Raw genomic sequence first — 24,129 nt, 5'->3', positions numbered from 1 at the left:
GTCATTCCGAAGGTGAAATTCCCATTTCTGTTTAATTTATTTCTTTTACGCATCATTTCTTTCTGAAATTGATGAACAGAGATTAATGTCTTGCATTTATATCATATACTCATTAAATAATGACTGGTTTATGGTAACATAATTAAGCATACAGCATAACATGACAAAAAACGTAATATGTGGAAAAAAAACATAGATAGTGTTCAGATGCAAAAATGTACACAGAATATCACAATGCAGCAGCAAAAAAAAAAAAAATGTAAAATAGTCACGATGTTGAGATATCACAGGGCAAAAATGTCAAAGTCAACTGGTGTGTGTTATATCTTAAATATTTCATAGTGCATACAAACAAAACATGAAACAATCGTATATACATAAGAAAGACAATAAATGTGACGTTCGTTGTGTTCAGCTTGTATGTTGTGTAGTTAATAGAGGCGAGAATTAAATACTTTAATGGAGAGAAAATTTAATAAAATTAATATGTCACTAGATAACATTGCATAATTATTCATAAGATACGTAAGTTTCTCTGGAAAAAATGTGCACAGTCTGATATGTAACGACAAGTAGAGCGACCTGCTAACCTTACCTTGCCGGGCACTTGCCAAGAAAAAATACGATAATCATCGATAAGTAGTCACATAAATATAATTGCAGAAATAGTCATAAATGTGTAAATTCATCTGGAAAAATATGCACGGTCTGATGTGTAACGACAAGAAGAGCGACCTGCTAACCTTACCTTGCCGGGCACTTATCAAGAAAAAATACGATAATCATCAATAAGTAGTCACATAAATATAATTGCAAAAATAATCCTAAATGTGTAAATTCATCTGGAAAAATATGCACGGTCTGATGTGTAACGACAAGAAGAGCGACCTGCTAACCTTATCTTGCCGGGCACTTGCCAAGAAAAAATGCGATAATCATCAGTAATTAATCATGCGAATATAATTGCATAAGTGATCATAAAAATTAGTAAATGGCATCACATAGTATGTTGAATCATAAAGTGTCTTCATTCAATAAAGGCTTTAATATTGGAGACATGGTGGCTGCTTTTACTTTTTCTGGTTCTCAGAGTTTCGACGTGTACAACTTTGGGGTGAGGAATGCTGCGAATCCGATATGGGCCTGCGTATAGAAGTTCAAATTTACTGCACTTACCTTTTATTCTGCTGGATAAATAGTGTGTACGTACTAATATCTTCTGTCCAATGTGAAAGTCACGGCGTATACAAACCTGTTTTTGCTGTCTTCTCCTGCGCTCTGCAGCACGTTTGATGTTGTTCAGCGCAATGTCAATTATTTCGTGGTGTCGTAATCGACGCGATGTAGGAAAGGTTACTAATTCTTTAATTTTGTTAGGTGGTTCAACATTTTTCAGTATAACAGACGGAGATAGCATAGTGGATTCATTTGGTATGGAATTAATTACATCTTGGAATGAGAATATGTGCGTGTCCCAATCAATATGTCTTTTATGGCAGTATATTCTACACAGTTTACCAATTTCTTTCATTAATCGTCCACAAGGGTTCGAAGAAGCATGGTACCTGGATAAATAGATCGGAGAAATGTTTCTAGTTCGTAACATACGTGTCAATATAGCAGATCGAAATTGTGATCCATTGTCAGAAATTACTTTCAACACATGCCCTACATGAAATAGAAAATGCTTTACAAATGCTTTCGAAACAGTTTTAGCAGTAGCTTTGCGTAACGGAGTGAAAGTAACAAATTTTGAAGTGAGTTCAACAGCGACAAAGATGTAGCAGAAACCTCTATTAGTTCTCGGAATTGGACCAAAAATGTCTACAGCGGCCATATGTCTTAATTTAACAGGTACAATGGGATATAATGGAGGAATATGTGAAGTTGTGTCTGACTTAGCTTTCTGGCAGATTTTACATGATGCTAAAACTCGTCGTATACGTTTCTCCATGTTGGCAAAATAACAGTTCTGTCTCTGTATAAGAAAACATTTTCTAGCTCCGTAATGTGCGTAACTTAAATGAGTATACCAAATTAATTTGTTAACAAGCTCGTCAGGAATGCATAATAACCAATTGTTGCTGTCAGGATGAGAGCGGCGAAACAGAATGTCATTCCGTACAGTGTAATGGTTTCTAATCGTAACATTATTCTTATCTTGCCAAAGGTGTTTAATCTCTTTCCACACGTTGTCTTTATTCTGCTCTTGAGCTATGTCCTGTAATGACGACGAAATAAAATTTTCAAATGCAACTTGTTGAATGTACATGACGCTGAAATTTGCTTTGCAGAAGTTGATTGCGATGTCTTGCTGATTGTTGCTGAGAGAACGAGATAGTGCGTCTGCTATAACATTTTGTGTGCCGGGAATGCGAACTATTGTACAATTAAATTCTTGTAAGTAAAGTTTCCATCTGCTTAATCTATTGTGTGTGAATTTAGCTGAAAGTAAAAATTGTATTGCTCTGTGATCTGTGTAAACGGTGGTATGTCTGCCATAAAGAAAATGTCTGAATCTCGTAAAAGCCCATACAACACATAATGTTTCCAGTTCTGTAACGGAATAATATCGTTCAGCAGGTGACAGAATGCGACTTGCAAATGCGATGTTTTTAATTACTGTTGAGCCATCTTCTTCAATTTCCTGAAAAATATGTACGCCTAAAGCGGTGTTAGAACTGTCGGTGGCAATGAAAAAATTTCTGGTAAGATCTGGGTGCGATAAAAGTGGTGCATTCAACAAAGCATGTTTCAGGTTCATAAATTCAGAATGTGCTTGCTTATCCCAGGACCAAATAGTGTTTTTACCTGTCAATTGACATAATCTAGGTGTGTCTAAAGCAGAGTGATGAATAAATTTACGAAAAAAGTTAATTAAACCCAAAAAACTGCGTATTTTTTTTTTTTTTTTTTTTTTTTTTTTTTTTTTGTTGTTGTTGTAGGAACAGTAATGTCACGTAGAGCTTCAAGTTTTTCCGGGTCAGGCGCAATGCCTTCTGCTGAAATTACGTGTCCAAGAAATTTTATAGAAGTTTTACCAAAGTGCGATTTACTGAGATTAACTGTGAGTCCTTGCGCATGAAAAGTTTGCAACAGTTGTTCTACAATCAGATTGTGTTCAGTCCAGTTAGCTTCTGCAATAAGAATGTCATCTACGTACGTCGTGATCCTGTCTTTAAGTTCTGTCGGAAGTATTGTATTCAAACCGCGAATAAAAGCTGCTGAAGAAATAGTTAAGCCGAACGGTAATTTACAAAATTGATAACAGTCACCAAAACAGAGAAATGCTGTGTACTTTCTGCAATTCGGATGAAGCTGAATTTGCCAAAATCCCGATTTCAGATCTAATGTAGAATAAATAGCAGTACCGTGAAATTTCTGTAGAAGTTCCTCTAATGTCTGTGGTCGATCTGTTTCATTAATAATAATGTCATTGATTTGACGCGAATCAAGTACAAGGCGAAGTGAGCCATCCTTTTTCTTGACAATATGTAGCGGGTTTATGTACGGACTAACTGCTGGTTCAATAATTCCCTGGTCAAGCATATCTTGCAATTCTTTCTTAACTTGCTCTCTATGGATATATGGAATGGGATAATGCTTGGCTTTAAATGTGTCGTGCTGTTTAACTTGAAATTCATACATAAAACCGGACATAGTACCAGGAATGTTGTCGAAAACTGGAGCTTGCTGTAAAAGAATTTTGTGTAGTTGCGTGCGTTCGTCGTCTGTATTAGCACTGCTTTGTTTAACTTTATCAGAAATCATCTGCATTACGTCGTGGTCAGCTTCGTCTGGAGTGTTATAGTTATGCACATACGTATCAGTGAACAATGTGGAATGACAGTCTATGCCACGTGATACGGAAATGACCTCTGTGCGATTAATTGTCTGTTCTTCTGCAGATAATGAGTGCTGAAATTCCAAAGCCAATTGTACATTCTCGTCCTTCAACATTAAATAGGAATTTTGAAAGTCAATAACTGCGTCGTGTTGTACCAGAAAATTCGTACCTAAAATAACGTCTGTTGTCAATAAAGGAACAATCCAAAAATTTGTGTGAAATGTGTGACCTGCAATACAAAATGATAAATGTGTCTGTAATTTAACATCTACACCTTTACTCGATACTGCTCCTTTCACTTTCGTTTTGCCTAATGGTAATGTAGGATAGGTATTCTCTTTGTTACACTCGTTGAAAGTTTCTTCATTTATTACTCACATAGGTGATCCGGAATCGATTACTGCTGAAAATTTCGATGAACCAATTTTAATTTCGATGACAGGGTGTGAAATAGTTTTTTGAACAACTGGTCTTTCCTGTATAAGAGTGTCTCGAATGTCGTCAAAAGTAATAACATTTTCGTGAACAACATTCTGCGTGTCTAAAGTAGTGCTTGTGTTACTGGAAGATGCGATCTGTACAGTATCTAGTCAAATTCTATCTGACGTGTTATTATTGTCAGGACGATTCTGTGGCATTTCGACTATTTGAACTGTTTTATTATTTCTTCCAGAAGTATTACGATCTGGATGATACCTACTGTCGGGTTCATTCATGATAATATGTTGCTGCTGATCATTTTGCTGCTCGTAAGACCGACTGTTATTTTACGTACGCTGATAATTGTGCTCATTGTTTTTACGTCTGTCGTGATAGTCATTCCTATATGGTGCATTGCGATAGCAATTGAAGTACTGTGTTTTCTTCACGTAGTTATTTCCTTGCTGGCGTGCGTTACTATTTGTTGTACCTGGGACTATACGTGCACGCGGCGAAACATTAAAGCGTGGTTGACCTTGTGCATTATATTGCTGGTTAGGTATGCTAACCAGCTGGTTTTGTTGCTGTTGTTGAGGAAAACCTCTATTGTTACTAAAATGTGGTTCCTGTTCCTGCTGATAATTTTGTCGATACTGATAATCAAAATTTTGTCTGCTATTAAAGTTCTGGTGGTTGTCGTTCCTAAAGCGTCTATTAGCTTTGCTATTGAAATTCCGTGGTTGATCGTAATTACTGTACGTTTGTTGACCTTGGATATTATAAGAAAAATTTTTGTTTACAAAGGAATAGTCCGATTGCTGTACTTCCAAAAGCCGTAACAGATCTCTGAATGCCGAAATATTTTCTTTTTGCTGACCCGTTTAACAATATACCTCGTCCTGAATCGTGACCAGAGACCCATGTCGACGCCCGCCGACTCCTCACACACAACTCCGACTGAGTACAACTCGCAACAGACTACTTGCTCTGCCGGCTCGACACACACTACTGTACACTCACGCGGTCAAGCGCAGACTAGCCACGATAAATAACTCTCTGGTCAGAGATTCTGTCATGCCTCGCCATCGCTGCCAATGAATACATACGCGTTTCACAGAATAGGAACCACATAGAGGTAAGATCATAATTAAGATTTACCTGTAATGTTGAATAAATAGCTGCATATTTGTGTATGAAATTAGGACCCACTAATGAAATTAGGTAGTGGGTTAATATGTATAATGTAATGAGTTGAATAAAGAATTAGAAAAAAATGAATAGGTAAACAGTCTTGTAAAGTCCCTACAGGTATACATAGTCTCAGTAATTTGTATGAATCTTCCGCCTCTTGAATTCGTATTGCCTCCTTAACCTAATTTTGACTAATAGACTTGACGCTACTACAAAGCTAATCGCATCGTGAAACAATTTACTAGCCTACAACTCACTCCGCTATGTTAACTTGAAACCTATCACACCCTAACCACACCTATTAATGTAAGGTTAAGCCACCTCCCACCGAAAGTGAATAAATTGTCTTCATACGCAAAACTGATAATCAATATGTTAAAATACTCACCTCTTTTAGAAACCCGTTACATTCAACAAAGTACACCGTCCGTTCCGCTTTTCATGTGATTACCTCCGCCATTTATTCCCAGAACCACTGCCATTAGACTCTGTCTTGCCTATATTCCCTTGCTTAATTTCGCTCTTACCCTGCCTCAGGCAGACTCCTCAAACAAGTAGCACTCTTACTGATTCTGAGTCACTACCCCACAACCCTTGCAGTGCTCACCTGACAATTCCCTTTTACATCACACAAACGACTCACTGATTACCATGTGCTCGTCACCAGACCCCAGACTGACCACCTCCAACAGTACCATAGCAATTACATTATCTTCTGGATAAGAATAATACCATATCCATGAGCGTCGTAGTTATTCGCCATTACCTCGATACCACCTGCTTTAAGTAACGAACTCTGAACTTTAGTTAAGAAACTTCCTGGCAGATCAAAACTGTGTGCCGGACCGATACTCGAACTCGGGACCTTTGCCTTTCCCGGGCAAGTGCTCTACAATCTGAGCTACCCAAGCACGACTCACGGCCCGACCTCACAGCTTTACTTCTCCCAGTATCTCTTCTCCTACTTTCCAAACTTCACAGAAGCTCTCCTCTCATTCTGAACTTTAATTATTTTAAAAAGTTTTTTTTTTAATTTTCAAATTACGAATATATTTAAAATTTAATGAACTGATTTAAAGATGATGTGGTTGGAAAGACAGAATATGCGGCATATTGAGGATTAGAACTGCAAGCTGATTGGTTCTGTATTGTGAGAGGGATTCAGATTCGATTCAAACCTGGGACGTCATAGCGGTGTAGCGTGATAGCAATGAGCACTGAAAAGATGTTTTAATGTTGAGTTTAAATAACTTAAATTCGCAAGGCGAATTGTACAAATCTAGACCTACCACTGACAGTTCAAAGTGAGCAATTTGCAGAGTACTGAGCGGCCATTCAATCCGCAGAGAATCAGTGTGTATTTCTCTGGTTACAGGTGAAAGTTGATAGCACAAGCTGGCTATTCAGAGAGTGATTACGCTTATGTGTATATGTCGCATTTTAAACTCCAAAATAATTCAGGCTCGGTAGCTGAAAGCGTATACAAGGAGTGACAATATATTGGTATTTTCATTGAATCACTTTCTCCCATTTCGTAGCTAGTGAAACCTGCACCTAAAAAGAACAAATTTTGAACCTTGTCAATATGTTTAGTGTGGCTAGTTTCACCTAGCATTTCTCTAGATTTCTTCGGAGAAGGCGTGTGCTGCATGAGGACATCAGCTGTCGAAGATATTCAGTAAAAAAGAAAGCAAAGAAAACTGCCGCCATTCATTATCGTCCCAGCTGAACATTTCAGATATTCGAATGGTTGAAACTTGAAAGGTATGTGTTAGTGTGTTGGCTGTTATATGCTAAAACGGTGCTTAACTGAGTTTTTCGCTAACAGTCTGAAAACTGTCTGCTTTCTAAATTACGATAACAGAATCAGATCTCGAATCGACGAAGCCACCCTACTTTTAACATGAACTTACATACGCAAATTATTTTTTTTAGGAATGTGACTTAAATTAATCTCAAATGAATCTGACTCTCTGTAAATTTGATTGCAATAGAGAAAAATAGACAAAAATATTCAGAATGATTATCTGCTACGTAATTAAAAGATACCCTACTACAAAAACAGATCTGTTGATTTTACATAAAATTGAGTGATTGGAAAGTGTTTCTCACATTCTGACATAAACGATCATTTAGGCCCTACAACAAGTTCTTACTGTGCATCGGATTACTTGACTCTTCTCTAGCTGCACTGGAAATTATAATCTGAAACAAATCATTGCACGGCAGTTCGCCCACTTATTGTTATTTCTATTTAAGCTGATGTTTCAGCAAACTGGTTTTGTTTCTCTTTTGCAAATTATAAATTCTTTTTCACGCACCCAGAAGTGCATGGTTTGATAACGCAAATTTTATCGGAAATGTGTCTTTGAACCATGAGGATATGCTTTGTGAAATATTTATGAATAACAAAAGGAAGTGCTTTGAAATTCAATCCTTTTAGTGTCAAAATAAATTCCAACTAATATGATTAATCAACATCCTCTCTCTCTATGCTTTGTCATACTTGATAAAATCTGCTTCGACTTAATTTTTCTAATGCAAAAATTTGTTTTCTTGACTTGTTGACACAAAATTATTTAACTAATCTAAATTGGGGAGGGCTAATTAGAATACTGAAAGAATCATTCATAATTATCCCTGATTACGAGCACGTAGATACTATTGGACACAATGAAATACATGCATAGCAATAATTACTGAACTCGCGTTTAAAGCTAGCAAAATAAGTGCTGTCTCTTAATGCAACTGTCTTATAATCATCCTCAGGTTATACACGCCTCAAAAACAAATTTCTGTGCGGCATATCCGCTATCCAAGCTGTTCACTCCACCTCCACTGCCTCCCGACTGCGCAACTACGACAACGGAAGGCTACAACCCGACTGGATTGTTACCTACTGGCTTGTCGAAGCTTTTCTCAATAATGCAATCTCAAGAAACCAGAGATAGTGTGTGGCTCCTGTGTTTAGCCTGCAAAGATATTTAAAGTGGCAGTATACCAAAAAAGAAAAGAGATACTTTTCATAAGATTTGCATTCTCAGATGAGGCATGTGGTAATATACCAAACTTTTTCATCTGATGTACAAACCTTTCACACAGGATCGTTTTTTGACCGCGAAATTATGTTACATAATAAATATATAACGAATAAATTATTTAAGAGAGTGAGAATCAGTTGTGAAAGAGCATCGCAGGTGTAAGCGTAGTCTCAGTAACTTTTATAAATGTTTCTCCGTCTTGATTTCTCGCATCCAGTTAAACCAGATTGTGACTGATGCATCCGAGGAAGAATAGTACAGTATTTTTCGATATTCATAGTGTTCTGCCATCGCTCTATACATCCACTGGAAAATTGTACATGTCCCTCGCGAATCTATTTAATATGCTGATGAGCACGCAACTAGAGCTTTTCTTGTAATTAGTCGCATCGGCAACAACTGAGAGCCAATTAGCGAAGCAACGTGAGAACACTGGTATGCCATTCTGAACGGGTCACAGGCGGTATTTGTGCCACTGAACTGTCCCGCCGTCCCTTTGACAATGAATGTTAATTTATACCCTCGAAAGGGCGATGGGGCGGCATTTACATGTCGGCGAGTTACAAATTTGCCCGTTCTTTGTGAAGGCAGGCATGCATTGGCAATTTGTTGGCTTTTACGGTTAATCACGATCCGCAGGCCTACAAAGAGGCGCCAGAGTGCCCGTTTCTCTTTGTTATCTCTGACGAATTTAAACAGCTTTTGCGCTCTAGTGACTTGTAAAACGGCGCTCCACTAATAGTCTGCAACACAATTAAGATGTCTGCGCCAGAGCCGCGAAACAAAAATTTTCGCTCCACCTTTGAGCGCGGCGCCACGGTGGAGTGCTAATAAAACGCGACGTGCCATCGGTGGAGCAGGAATCACTCCTCAAATCAGTTTCCAGAGGGAGGCTACACACGCCTCGTTGCGGTATAAAACAGCAATATTTTTGTGCATGTCTTTTAACGGGCGTATTTGTTATGAAGTGGTGCCTTAAGTGTTCCAAGTGAATAAACGGACTGAACTACCACAAACCAATCTCAGCTTTTGATGGCATGGAGTAAGTCTTCTTTTTATTTATTCATTTCCTATGTGTTTATTTCACCTAGCAAGATTTAGGGCCTTCTGGTCCTATGTTACGTTTAAACAAGCATCCTTAATGAATTAGCGTCACATATTGTAAAGTACGTTAGTAATATACAGCAACAACAATAATGATGATTTGATGATGATATGTGTGTATGCTAATGAGCCGGCCGCTGTGGTCTAGCGGTTCTAGGTGCTTCAGTCCGGAACTGCGTTGCTGCTACGCGTATTTGTTATGAAGTGGCACTTTAAGTGTTCCAAGTGAATAAACTGACTGAACTACCACAAACCAATCTCAGCTTTTGATGACGTGGAGTACGTCTTCGCCGGCCGAAGTGGCCGAGCGGTTATAGGCGCTACAGTCTGGACCCGCGCGACCGCTACGGTCACAGGTTCGAATCCTGCTTCGGGCATGGATGTGTGTGATGTCCTTAGGTTAGTTAGGTTTACGTAGTTATAAGTTCTAGGGGACTGATGACCTCAGCAGTTAAGTCCCATAAGTGCTCAGAGCCATTTGAACCATTTGAAGTACGTCTTCGTTTCATTTATTCATGTCTTATGTGTTTATTTCACCTAGCAAGATTTGGGGCCTTCTGGTCCTATCTTACATTTAAAAAAGCATCCTTAATGAATCAGTGTCACAGATCGTAAAGTACATTAGTAATATACAACAACAATAATGATGATTTCATGATGATATGTGTGTACGCTAATGAGCCGGCTGCTGTGGTAGTGCTTCAGTCCGAAACCGCGCTGCTGCTACGGTCGTTGGTTCGAATCCTGCCTCGGGCATGGATGTGTGTGATGTCCTTAGGTTAGTTAGTTTTAAGTAGTTCTAAGTGTATGGGACTGATGACCTCAGATGTTAAGTCCCATAGTGCTTAGAGTCATTTGAACCATTTTTATGCTAATGAATACATGGAATTCAAGCAATGGCAGTGTTATTAACACTGCGTTAAGCAGTTTCCTCAAACGCTCTTATCGAATGTGAGTAATGACATGTGACAGAAATCAGTGACCGCAATAAAGATAGATCTGTTTGGAGAAGAAGTTGACCGGTCGAGCTAAGAGAGAGAAAAAATAGGATAAGGCTATCAGATGAAACAGGAGGAAGAAAACAGAAACAGAAATGGTTGGTGAAAGCATGGATAGTTTTCGGTGTATTGGACAGACGATAGACAGCTGTTATTTGAGGTGAAGGAAGCTACGCCTACGATAACAAGTAAAACTTTGATCACCTCTTGAATGCACAGTGGCTTTGGCAAAGAGGCAGGCTGGTCATGTTACTGAAGAGATGGAGAAAAGGCAAGGAGCTGGATGTATCTGATCTGGTACTGCAGCTGTGGAACGATGAATCGGCTCGTAGTGAAACTGCGTGCTTATGGAATATCGTCTCAGTTATGTGACTGGATTTGTCGTTTCCTGTCATAGAGGTCACAGTTCGTAGTAACTGACGGAAAGTCATCGAGTAAAACAGAAGTTATTTCGGGCGTTCCCCAAGGTGAGAACCTTCAACATCGCAGGGTGTCAGCAATCGTTGGATAACACATTAAAAAACTAAAAACCCGCCTCGATTGAGAGAAAAGCACCTAGTGTTAAGTGTTAACCCAGGTTTCGGCGTGGATAACAAAACCTTCTTCAGAACAACAATAAAACCCTCAAGTGCCTAAGAAGACCTTTGTCAATGATTGAAGGAACACCATAGCTATTTAACTTGGTGGTGTACACTGTTTAATAAAGTCAATAGCCATGCTTGCCTTAGCTCATTTCAGAATAACATCTAAGTATCTCCTTGCTGCATCTGACACCTCGGCTGGTACGAATTTAAGAACCTTCAACATCGCAGCGCGTCAGCAATCGTTGGTTAAATTATTAAAAAACTAAAAACCCGCCTCGATTGCGAAAAAAGCACCTTGTGTTAAGTGTTAACCCAGGTTTCGGCATAGATAGCTACATCTTCTTCAGAACAACAATAAAACCCACAAGTGCCTAAGAAGACCATTGTCAATGATTGAAAGAACACCATAGCTATTTATCTTGATGGTGTACACTGTTTAATAAAGTCAATAGCCATGCTTGCCTTAGCTCTCTTCAGAATAACATCTAAATATCTACTTGCTGCTTCTGACACCTCGGCTGGTACGAGTTTATGTTATTCTGAAAAGAGCTAAGGCAAGCATGGCTATTGACTTTATTAAACAGTATACACCATCAAGTTAAATACCTATGGCGTTCTTTTAATCGCTGACAAAGGTCTTCTTAGGCACTTGTGGGTTTTATTGTTGCTCTGAAGAAGATGTTGTTATCTACGCCGAAACCTGGGTTCACGCTTAACACTAGGTGCTTTTTTCGCACTCGAGGTGGGTTTTTAGTTTTTTAATATGTTCCCCAAGGTAGTGTTATAGGCCCTTTGCTATTCCTTATCTATATAAACGATTTGGGAGACAATCTGAGCACCCGTATTCGGTTGTTTGCAGATGACGCTGTCGTTTATCAGGTAATAAAGTCATCAGAAGATCCAAAACAAACTGCAAAACGATTTAGAAAATATATCTGAATGCTTGCGGAAAGTGGCAGTTGACCCTAAATAACGAAAAGTGTGAGGTCATTCACATGAGTGCTAAAAGGAACACGTTAAACTTTGGTTACATGATAAATCAGTCTAATCTAAAAGCCATAAATTCAACTAAATACCTAGGTATTACAGTTACGAACAACTTAAATTGGAAGGAACTCATAGAAAATGTTGTGGAGAAGGCTAACCAAAGTGTGCGTTTTATTGACAGGACACTTAGAAAATGTAACAGACCCACTAAGGAGACTGCCTACACCACGCTTGTCCGTCCTCTTTCAGGTGTGCTGCGCGGTGTGGGATCCTTACCATGTAGGACTGGCGGAGTACATCGAAAAGGTTCAAAGAAACGCAGCATGTTTTGTATTATCGCGAAATATGGGAGAGAGTGTCACAGAAATGATACAGGATTTTGGCTGGACATCATTAAAAGAAAGGCGTTTTTCGTTGCGACGTAATCTTCTCACGAAATTCGAATCACCAACTTTCTCCTCCGAACGCGAAAATATTTTGTTGACACCGACCTACACAGGGGGGAAATCATAGCTCGTATGGAAAGATATAGGTGTTCATTCTTTCCGCGCACTATACGAGATTGGAATAATAGAGAATTGTGAAGGTGGTTCGATGAACCCTCTGCCAGGCACTTAAATGTGATTTGCAGAGTATCCTTGTAGTTGAAGATGTAGATAGATATGTGCCGTATTTGATATGTGAAAAGAAACATTGAGAACACCTGTGATTAAGTAACCAATGAAGTAAACAGAGAGCACGAAAATAACGTCCTCCATCCGGTCGCATTCACCTTATCTGAAGACAAGGACCATCGACTTGACCAAGAAACCCAATGTTATATACACAACACAAGTATTTTCAGGTCAGGTCTCTCGTGTAGTCTGGGGTTTTCACTGTTTCTGCTGCACTGAACTACATCACATAAGTAAAGGTTTGTCAGAACTGAAAACTGGATTAAGTTTTCTCTCAACTGAGGTGGAAATATTTTTATAAATTTTTGGTCTCCGTGTGGGTGAGACACAGGTTTCTAGCACGCTGCAAGTGTTTGTCCTTCCCAATTTAGATACTCATCCACGATTATGCCGAGATCTTTTACTGTGTTTCGTTAGGGTACAGAATACAATTAAGAAGTATTGGAGGAACTATTTCACCAAAATGTCCGCTGTTCAGCTTTCGGTGTGAGATATGGATGACCTGTGACTTCTTGGGCTATGCCTCGAGACACTCCTTTAGTATCCAGTAATGTTGTTAAGACTGGGACTTACATATAACTGGATGTTGTCGACTTACGAGCGGTAGTTACAAGAATAAAGCAAGGATGAAGGATCACTGACATTTAGCTAGAAAAACACTGGTCCAGAAACGCAACCCTGGAGGCTCCTGAGAACACATTTTTCCACAGTATCTTTTCCCGAAGACACACGTTTTTGAGGTAACTGCCCAACCACAATATTGCATTGCATTCTTAAATTCAACTGCGTAAATTTCCAAAGTATTATAGCGAAACCTACAGTACCAAAAGCCTTGCAGAAACCAAGTAATATCACAATGATCGCTTTACCCCTGTCCATGGTGTATTTAGTGTCGTCTGCTACTTTTACATTGATGGAAAAAAATCGGGAGGTGTTGTGCGACGCAAACGAAAGTTGGTAGGCGTGTTATGACTATTCAAATTTCGCGCCAGCCGCAGAAGAATAGCGCTAGTAGCGCCACTATGAGGTTGAATATTAGGTTTGCTTTACATACACGCTGCAACGGTCGTGAGAGTTAGTTACCTTTCAGATTAGACGCGGTGAGCCGATGTTACTCAAGAATGCCTTTAAGACCCCGCTATCAACACCTCACTGAGTTTGAACGAGGTCTTGTAAGACGGCTAAGAGAAGCTGGATGTTCCTTGTGCGATACTCTAGAAAGAGATGGCAAGAATGTAACCACTGTACGTGACTGCTGGCAGCGGTGGTCACAAGAATGTACGATCGCAAGGAGACCAGGCATCGGATGGCCATCTGGCACTACCGAGAAGGAAGACCATCGTGTTGGGCGTATGGCTCTGGCCAATGGTAATGCACCTGCAACAGCAATTTGAGCAGCGGTTGGCACCACAGTGACGCATCGAACTGTTATAAACCGGCTACTTTAAGGACAGCTCCAAGCCAGAGGCCCTGTAGCGTGTTTTCAACTGACTCCAAACCACCGCCATTTGCGACATCATTGGTATCAGGCGAGAGCTCAGGACGGGATGGAGATGTGTTTTCTGATGAAAGCTGGTTCTGCTTCGGTGCCAGTGACAGATTCGTGTTAGGCAGAAGAAGGTCAGTTGAGGACCTGCACACAGCCTGTCTGGTTGCTGGACATACTGGAACTATATCCGTAGTTATGGTCTGGTGCGCACTTCCGTATGATAACAGGAGCGCTCTAGTCGTTATCCCACGCAATTTGTTTGCAAAATGGTACGTCACTCTGATGATTTGACCTGTTGCGCTGCCATTCATGAAAAACATTCCGTAGGATGTTTTCCAACAGGATAACGCTCGTCCATATCCCGCCGTTGTAACCCGACATACTCTGCAGAGTGTCTACATGTTGCCCTGGCCTGATCGATCACCAGATCTGTTTCTAGTCGAGCACAAACCGCCCCTGCACTGAACTTCCAAGTTCAACAGGCATGGAATTACATCCGAAAAACTGACATCCGGAACCTGAACAACGAAATGCAAGCACGTCTGCGTGTGGTTATTAACGTACGAGCATTTCACATCTGCAATGACCTATCTCGCGCTTACATTAATCTGTGATTTTGCGATGTTAAAAACTTACACATATTACCTAGACAAATGTATTCCCGAAATTTCATTACTCTACATTAATTACTTTTTGGTGTTGAGATTTTTTTGGCAGTATATTAACACATTTGCCGTGTTATGATGTTTGCGGAAGCATGATTGATGTTTATCTTGGATATCGTAGGTTTTAACCTACGATGAATGGTCAGAAACAAAGATTACAAAGCCTGCAGTGAAATGTGTACTATTTTTTTGACGTAGTCTCCGTATCTCTTAAGGCACGTATCTCTTCGGGGAATGAGTTGAATACACTTTTCTGGTAAAAATTCTGTTCTTACGTATTCAGCCACGTGAACAATATGACGACAGCTTCCGAACGACATTCCCAGTCCCAACGTTACATGTCGTAAAATGATCCTCCAGCTGTCCTGAGTCAGCTCTTCCATGCGAAGTGTGTAAAAACCTGTTGATGCCGTGCTGGGTCGGCCACTGCGGTCATCGTTAGTGACTTTCTTTCTACAGCCCACGAATTTTCGATACCATTCTGCTACATGCTGAAGAGACATTACAGTCGCTTCGTAAACCTCGACCAGCTGACGGTGAATTTTAGCTGCAGTTACGTGTTTCGCTCATTGAACTCGAGTAACTGAACGGGTAACTAAGCGGATTTCTTCGCGAGACCAGTTTACCAAACGAGTCGCCATTTGTGGGTGACTGAAATTCTGCAGAGTTACCAACCGCATTTATCAAAATTACCCCCTCTACTAATTTCTCTATGACAGGTGACAACCCCTGGAATATAGCCCTTGTGATCACCCTTTGTAATACATCAGCTGTTTATGAATAACATGCTGCTAGGGTTTAGATACTGTGACTTATATGTTGACTAACCTATAGTCACGTGGTGACTTTTGGCTATCGTCCTTGCGTGATGGGTAAATTAAACTTTGCTTCCACTTTTACCATGTTCAACTAACAAGTGCGTGGTTGAAGATATCTGTGAACATTGGAATAATAATATCAGCAATGTATTAGATTGGTTCATAGTTTCATAGCATTTTTGTTTGCATGTCGGTATTCCGGTTGCAACGGGTTGATTTATCGATTGTCACTTTTTTGGAGTTCACTGCTCCAGTAAGTTTTTATATCCTCATTTGGAGACAGTGAATGCAGCTGTGGCCGCTGGAAAATGAAGTGCCAAGTGAAGAAATCGGAACGTTTCCGACATGTTCTTTTGTTTCAGTTCAGTAGTGGGGTCACAGTAGCTGAGGCATCCAGGATATTTTTGCCATGTATGGGGATAATGCCAATGGACAGAACATGGCAAGAAAACGGTTTTCTCTATTTAAGGAGGACGTTTTGATAGTAGCGACTCTCTACGTTCAGAATGACCTTGGGGGTTTGATGAAGATCGTTTAAAGCATTAATCCATTATAATCTACGTGAGTGTACTGGCAAATACGATGAACTGTGATCATTGCACCATCGTGTGACAGCGTGCTCGAAGCCAAAAATCACAAAAATCTGCTCGTGGAGATACGTGCATCTCTGGTTGCTCATTATCAATTGGCTCGTGAACGACACGGACCATTCCTATCCTGTATCGTTATTGGTGACGAGAAATGGTGTCTTTATGCTAACATAAGGTAATGAAGGGATTGGTTGAGCCCAAACAAAGCAGCAACTCCTCGGTCAAAGACTTGCACGCATCCACAAAAGATAATGATATGCATCTGGTGGAACAGTGACGGTATGGTGTACTACGAATTGCTTCTCCGAGATGCAAACATCACTGTTGACATTTATTGTCAAGAACTGAGAGACCGTCTTCCAGGCACTTAAATGTGATCCGTGTATATGTAGATGAGACGTATTGCAGACGCAGACCGTTAATAACGACCAGGAAGGCTGCGTGAAGTGATGCTACTCCAACGTATTGCCCACCCGCATTTTGCTAGACTGATAAAAAACACTATGCAGGGGTTGGGTTGGAAAGTCATTCTGTACCCACCTTATTCGCCTGATATGGACCCTGAGATTTTCACCTTTTACGTTCTCTGTCGAACAACCTTCAAGGAACCTCGTTTCTGGGTGAAAATGTGCTTCAAACATGTCTGAATGAGTTCTTCGCCTCAGTATCACGTACTTTCTGCAGTCACTGAATCTAAAAGTTACCCCAGACTGTTGCAAATAGTGAAGGAGAAAATTTTACTGCTGGCGGAACTCTCTGTTATGTATAATCCATTACTTTTCGGTCATGCAGCCGCGCAAATAAAATTTCCTCTACTGATATTTCGGCCGCGTATCGTCCGGCCATCTTCAGAGCGAGTCACAAGACTGAAGACAAGGTGCCAAGCGCGGCCTTATATGCTCCACCGCGGCGGTACTGCGCATGCGGGTCACAGATGCTGGTCGGCGGCAGAGACATACGCTTACACATGCGCCGCCTGTGGCGAAGGCGTACAGACATTAGATTCGCTTATCGATGTTGATCGGCGGCGGTGACACGATGACGACTTCTCTGCAGTTTAATTACTCCAAGAGCCGGATTCCATGCTTTGTCTAAATTAAAACCATTATCTCTGTTTATTAAATTGTTGGATAATCGAATTTCTATAGCTTCTTTGAATACAGATTCCCAAAAAGATGAGGTGGATGTTAAAATCTTCACATCACTAGAATTCATTGAATGAGCCGTATCAATACAATGTTCGGCCACAGCTGACTTGTCTGGTTGTAATAAGCGTGTGTAGCTTCGGTGTTCCACACACCTCTCATGAACGGTGCGTGTTGTTCGACCTATGTATGACTGCTCACAATTTCAGCAAGGAATCTGGTACACACCCGGTTTACGAAGCAGTAAATCGTCCTTCACAGAGCCGAGTAAATGGTTCAAATGGCTCTGAGCATTATGGGACTCAACTGCTGAGGTCATTAGTCCCCTAGAACTTAGAACTAGTTAAACCTAACTAACCTAAGGACATCACAAACATCCATGCCCGAGGCAGGATTCGAACCTGCGACCGTAGCGGTCTTGCGGTTCCAGACTGCAGCGCCTTTAACCGCACGGCCACTTCGGCCGGCAGAGCCGAGTAAAGCTGCAATCTTCGCGGAGGGCCGGAAGATCACCTTAACACAGTGTTTCTCAAGAATACGGCCTATCTTTGAAGACAGAGCACCCACATAGGGCAAAAACGCATTAGATCTGAAGAAATTACTATCTTCTTCCCCGTCATATACCTGCTTTTTAGGTTTTTCATCGAACGCTCTACGAATTTGTTGCGGAGAATATCCATTCGATTTAAAAATGCTCTTGAGGTATGTTAGCTGTCCTTGCAGATTGTCTTTATCGGATATACAGTGCGCCCGATGCACTAAGGTCTTAAGGACACCCATGATCTGTGAAGGGCGATGGCAGCTACTGGCATGAAGATATAGAATTGTGTGCGTTGGTTTCCAATATACGGCATGTCCTAATGTGCCATCACTTTTACGGCGAACGACAACATCCAAAAAGGGGAAGCAGCTGTCTTTTTCTATTTCCATAGTAAATTTAATGTTAGCGCGTATGGAATTCAAATGCTCAAGAAATCGATGTAATTCATCCATCCCATGGGGCCATACCACGTACCTCCAGAAGACCGTCGGTTTAAAACATGCTGAGTCCAGTGCCTTGTCCTCAAAGTCTTCCATGAATAAATTAGCTACCAGAGGGTAGAGGGGCTTCCCATGGCAACACCGTCAATTTGCTCAAAATATTCACCATTAAACTGAAAATAAGATGATAAAAGCACATGTTCAAATAAGGCAGTAATGTTCTTATCAAAATGTTGGCTGATAAGAGATAAAGAGTCCTTTAAAGGTACCTTGGTGTATAATGATACCACGTCAAAACTAACAAGCACATCCATACTATTTAGCATGACATTGCTAAGTCTCTGAATAAAATCCATAGAATTACGAATGTGGTGACTACATTTTCCTACCAATGGTTTTAATAATGAAGCTAAATATTTGGCAGAAAAATATGTTGGTGAACCAATAGTGCTCGTTATAGATCTCATAGACAAGTCCTCTAGACGCTCATCCTTACCCATCTTGTGAACTTTAGGAAGACCATAAAATCTCGGTGATACTGCACCTCGTACTTTTGAACTCCTTATGACTTCCTTCGGTAGTGATGAAGCGTTCAGCGAGGCAGCAGTCCTTATTGCCACCTTGTTAGTAAGATCTTTGTTAATCTTCCGGTATGCACCACATATCTTTTCCTTGTAGACTTTCTGAGGCAAAAGGACGGTAGCATTACCTTTATCAGCACGCAGGACGACTGTATCAGTATCCTCACGCAGCTTTCGTATCGCACGTCTTTCTTCCTTGGAAACGTTGCTTCTTTGTGGACGATGCTTCGTGATTGCTTGACAGGTTTCTCGTCTAATTTCTTCCGCAGAATCCTCTGATAGTGGTCGGACAGCTTCTTCAATGGCACTGATGAAAGATGATATCGGCAAAGTCTTTGGAGTAGGTGCAAAAATTTAGCCCTTTACTTAAGACAGACAACGTAGCTTCGTCGAATTCCTTACCCGTCAAATTTATGACAGGGTGTCGAATAACAGAGTCCACCTGAGAAGGCTGGTCCAGTCGGCTGTACTTGGTAATCTGTCTTTTTGTGGCCACTTCGCGAACCCAGTCAGACTTAGCCCATGTCGTGCCATCGGTCCAGTCCCAGGAGTAAGAAGATAAAACAGTTGCTACCTTCAGATGCAGATGATACAGCTGTTCAGAAACAATGCCCAACTTGCGGCGAGTAAAACGAATTCTTTCTCTGACAATAGCGGAACCAGCCCTATGTAAAATTCTATTTACTGCAGCATTCTTAACAAAGTGAACCAACCTTGCAAATTTTGGGACAACTCCATGGTCGCGGCACTTCAGTAATAGACTCAAGGAGCTCAATAGTCTTGCTCTCTGGTGGCTTAATTTGTCCAAACTATGGACCCATGAAACCATCTCCTCCCCGAAGAGGTACTTGATGTGCATTTTCAACTTCTTGCGGCGTAATGAATAATCCATTAAATTTCGGGCATGCAGCCGCGCAAATAAAATTTCCTCTATTGATATTTCGGCCGCGTATTGTCCGGCCATCTTCAGAGCGAGTCACAAGACTGAAGACAAGGTTTTTTTTTTTTCTTTTTTTGCTGGTCGGCGGCAGAGACATACGCTTACACATGCTCCGCCTGTGGCGAAGGCGTACAGACATTAGATTCGCTTATCGATGTTGATCGGCGGCGGTGACACGATGACGACTTCTCTGCAGTTTAATTACTCCAAGAGCCGGATTCCATGCTTTGTCTAAATTAAAACCATTATCTCTGTTTATTAAATTGTTGGCTAATCGAATTTCTATAGCTCCTTTGAATACAGATTCCCAAAAAGATGAGGTGGATGTTAAAATCTTCACATCACTGTAATTCATTGAATGACCCGTATCAATACAATGTTCGGCCACAGCTGACTTGTCTGGTTGTAATAAGCGAGTGTATCTTCGGTGCTCCACACACCTCTCATGAACGGTGCGTGTTGTTTGACCTATGTATAACTGCTCACAATTTCCGCAAGGAATCTGGTACACACCCGCTTTACGAAGCAGTAAATCGTCCTTCACAGAGCCGAGTAAAGCTGCAAGGACAGCTAACATACCTCAAGAGCATTTTTAAATCGAATGGATATTCTCCGCAACAAATTCGTAGAGCGTTCGATGAAAAACCTAAAAAGCAGGTATGTGACGGGGAAGAAGATAGTAATTTCTTCAGATCTAATGCGTTTTTGCCCTATGTGTGTGCTCTGTCTTCAAAGATAGGCCGTATTCTTGAGAAACACTGTGTGAAGGTGATCTTCCGGCCCCCCGCGAAGATTGCAGCTTTACTCGGCTGCCAGCCGAAAGACATAGAACAAAACAATATAAGACATTTAAAAACAGCAAAGGAGAGAATAAGGTGAACATAAATATATAAAAGGGGGAACATCATGGAAGTCAATAGACAAAAAACGGGGTGACTGTAAAATGGAGATAAAAAACTGTTTAAAAGTAGCACACACAAAAAGCCACACACTGCGACGGCTAAAAGAACACAAAGGCACAGTACGACAGGAGCATAAAGGTAGCGACGGATGGCATAGCACATAACGTAACACTGACGGCGAACCTCAAGGCAGTACACAATTAAAATCACACCTCTAGACGCACACGAGAAACAGCGCTAAACACAACACTGATGTGGCACACTGATGAAGATCAATACAGAGGCTGCCAGCCCGCCCCGATGGGGAATTGAAATACAATAAAGAAAAAAAAACCAAAAAAAAACCTTGTCTTCAGTCTTGTGACTCGCTCTGAAGATGGCCGGACGATACGCGGCCGAAATATCAGTAGAGGAAATTTTATTTGCCCGGCTGCATGCCCGAAATTTAATGGATTATTCATTACGCCGCGAGAAGTTGAAAATGCACATCTCTGTTATGTGTGTGTGTGTGTGTGTGTGATTTATGGAAAAACGGTACCAATTTATGTACCAACAAAATAATTAATCTTACTTAGGGTCATTCCATCATACTTCCTGTCTCAAAAGAGATTCTCATAATTGTTTTCAGTGCTATGTAGAAACTGTCTTCGGAAAAACACCGCTGTCGAACAGATGTTATGTTGTTGTGTAATTTATTACAGCTTGAAAACTGAGTGCTATTACGAAAAAGTCGTTTAATTCGTTTACAGATTTTGACTCTCCCGCACTAGAGCACGTTAGTTTTTTAGATTGCTGCAGGATTCGAAACGCTGTGTGGCGTTGCTGGGTTAAAATTTCGCGTCACTCCGTACTGCATAACTGACTAACAAATGTTCCACCTACCTCACCACAGCGTGTGGTGACCAACCCGCTTCTCTGCAACGTAGATACTGTTCAGACTATGTTAAAAGCAGCGTTCAAGAAAAACATCGTCAATACTTACGTTAGCACATTCCGCATTACCTCTGTAGCTAAATGTCCTGTAATCTCTTATAACAAAATTCGGGAAGAGGGCGACCGCTTCATCTTTTTAGAAAAAAAACGTCAAAATATGGCAAGGAATTCTTTATTGCCTTTAGAAGCAAAACTAAACAGGTGCCATCAGCCTGTATTTTAAACTAACAGCTAATAGCACTGTACTCCTCTCACAGTTCACCCCATTTAGTACACATGCAGGACAGCCAGAAATGTGCTGAAGTCCAACACGAATTATTACGCGATTTTACAGTCAATACTCTGCTACAACTGTTGAGTTTCACACTCAATCCTTTTCAGTGGATTTCTTTAACAGAAATTGCTCGCCAAAAATGTTCCGTAATTGAATGCTGAACATGCAACGCAGAATTTCACTACACAAAGGCCAAGGGTTCACACGCGTTTATCTCACCAACAATTTACTTCTCAAAGCTCAAATTTTCACGATCTGTCCGTAAATGCATTTTCTTTCACGGCTATATAAATCGAACGCGAAATAACAATACCTTCTTCATTTTACATATAACTCTTTCGGACACATTCAACATGACCTGCGCATCTGACAGCGAGCCTACGACTGCCTCAATGCCGTTGCTCACAGCACGTATAATACTTGATAGAGCGCGGGAAAGTCTTCACTCTGATTGGTTGATCAAAATCACCAGCCAATCAGATCAATCTTTCTAGATCATATTCGTGCCTAAACTGTTTTACTCCTGTCAATATTCACAGATGCATTTACGTCATTTCATGCTGTAAATATTAATAAACTGTTCCACCAAACGAAACGAAAGGGAAACTAATCTTGAAATAACTTTAGAAAAACATTACTCTACGAATAACTATTCTGGCTGCCTTCTTACAAAAACAACTACGCTTGGACATACGTCATCAGTAATGTTGGTACAAACATCTTTCCCACGCTTATCTTGCAATGCATTGCATCTTGCTTAATGCATTACATAAAATTAATTTTGACACTTAACGTATGTCCCACATACACCTTCACACTCACTCTCATTTACTCCCACAACGACATAAGGCACAAATAATAATTTTGTCTGAGTTGTATATTACGAAACTGAAAACTAAAGTTTGAATATGAAAATCTCAGTTAATTAATTCTGCACACTGAGAGTTCTTTTTATGTTTTCAAATAGTACCAAAAGATAAACTATTATAGTTCCTAACTGAATTTAATACCCCAAGTGTCGGCTTCTGACTTTCTAAGTAATTTTCTTTATCTTCGTGACTGTGATAGTTACAACGTTGAAATTTTTATACAGTCGTCTCCTGAATAAGAAAAAGTCATATACCAAGTTTGAACAAGATTATATTATATTTACTGTAGTTTATTTAGATTCTTAAGGGCTTGAATATTCTGCTGCTGGAACTGACACAAGTAGCGTTCCCACGGTCGTGCTAGCGACAGGTGCGAGTGAATCACTCCGAGATACAAGTGGCTGTCACCGCTATTTCCATGCACCTTATAAGGCCGTGTCCTACGTGAGTGACAGAAGCGACCGACAGCGTGCGACTTCTGGATACGCGACACTCCAGCGACAAGCAGCTGCATCGGGCGAAATGCTCGGGTGTTCTGCGTGCGAGCGACCATGTCACGCAGCAAGATAACAAGCTGTTTCTACAAAACGGTGCCTCTGAACTGTAGAATACTGTAGCCGGAGAGTAAGGCTACAAAATTAGATTTACTTAAGAAAATAAAGCGAAAAGGAGGGCTGTGAGTGAAATTTGCAAAGGGAGGAATCTCCATGGAGAATTTCATTAATATCATCAACTACGAAGATCACTAGGCCAATTCTTCGAATACACGTGACTGAGCAGAAGAGCACTCGACTATCTCCTCAATAAGTTAAATACGAATGTTTTTTACATCATCAAGAACTTTTAACAGCCAATAAATGCGGAAGAATGACTGACTGCATGACTAACTACTATAAATATTTACATAAATACATAGATTGACATCACAAAGTAACAGCAAGCTGTGGGGTAGAGGTTACGTTAGAGTCTCGTGATTCAGTGCTGCGAGACGGTCGAGGGTTCTACTCGGGATACTTATCACATTTTAAGTGATTCAGTTACAATTCTGTATGTTAAATTTTACGTATACTGTTTACACAGCATCGCTAAGTATATG

Source organism: Schistocerca serialis, chromosome 2 (assembly GCF_023864345.2).
Source record: "Schistocerca serialis cubense isolate TAMUIC-IGC-003099 chromosome 2, iqSchSeri2.2, whole genome shotgun sequence".
Taxonomy (NCBI): Eukaryota; Metazoa; Arthropoda; class Insecta; order Orthoptera; family Acrididae; genus Schistocerca; species Schistocerca serialis.
This window is presented reverse-complemented; position numbering follows the sequence as displayed.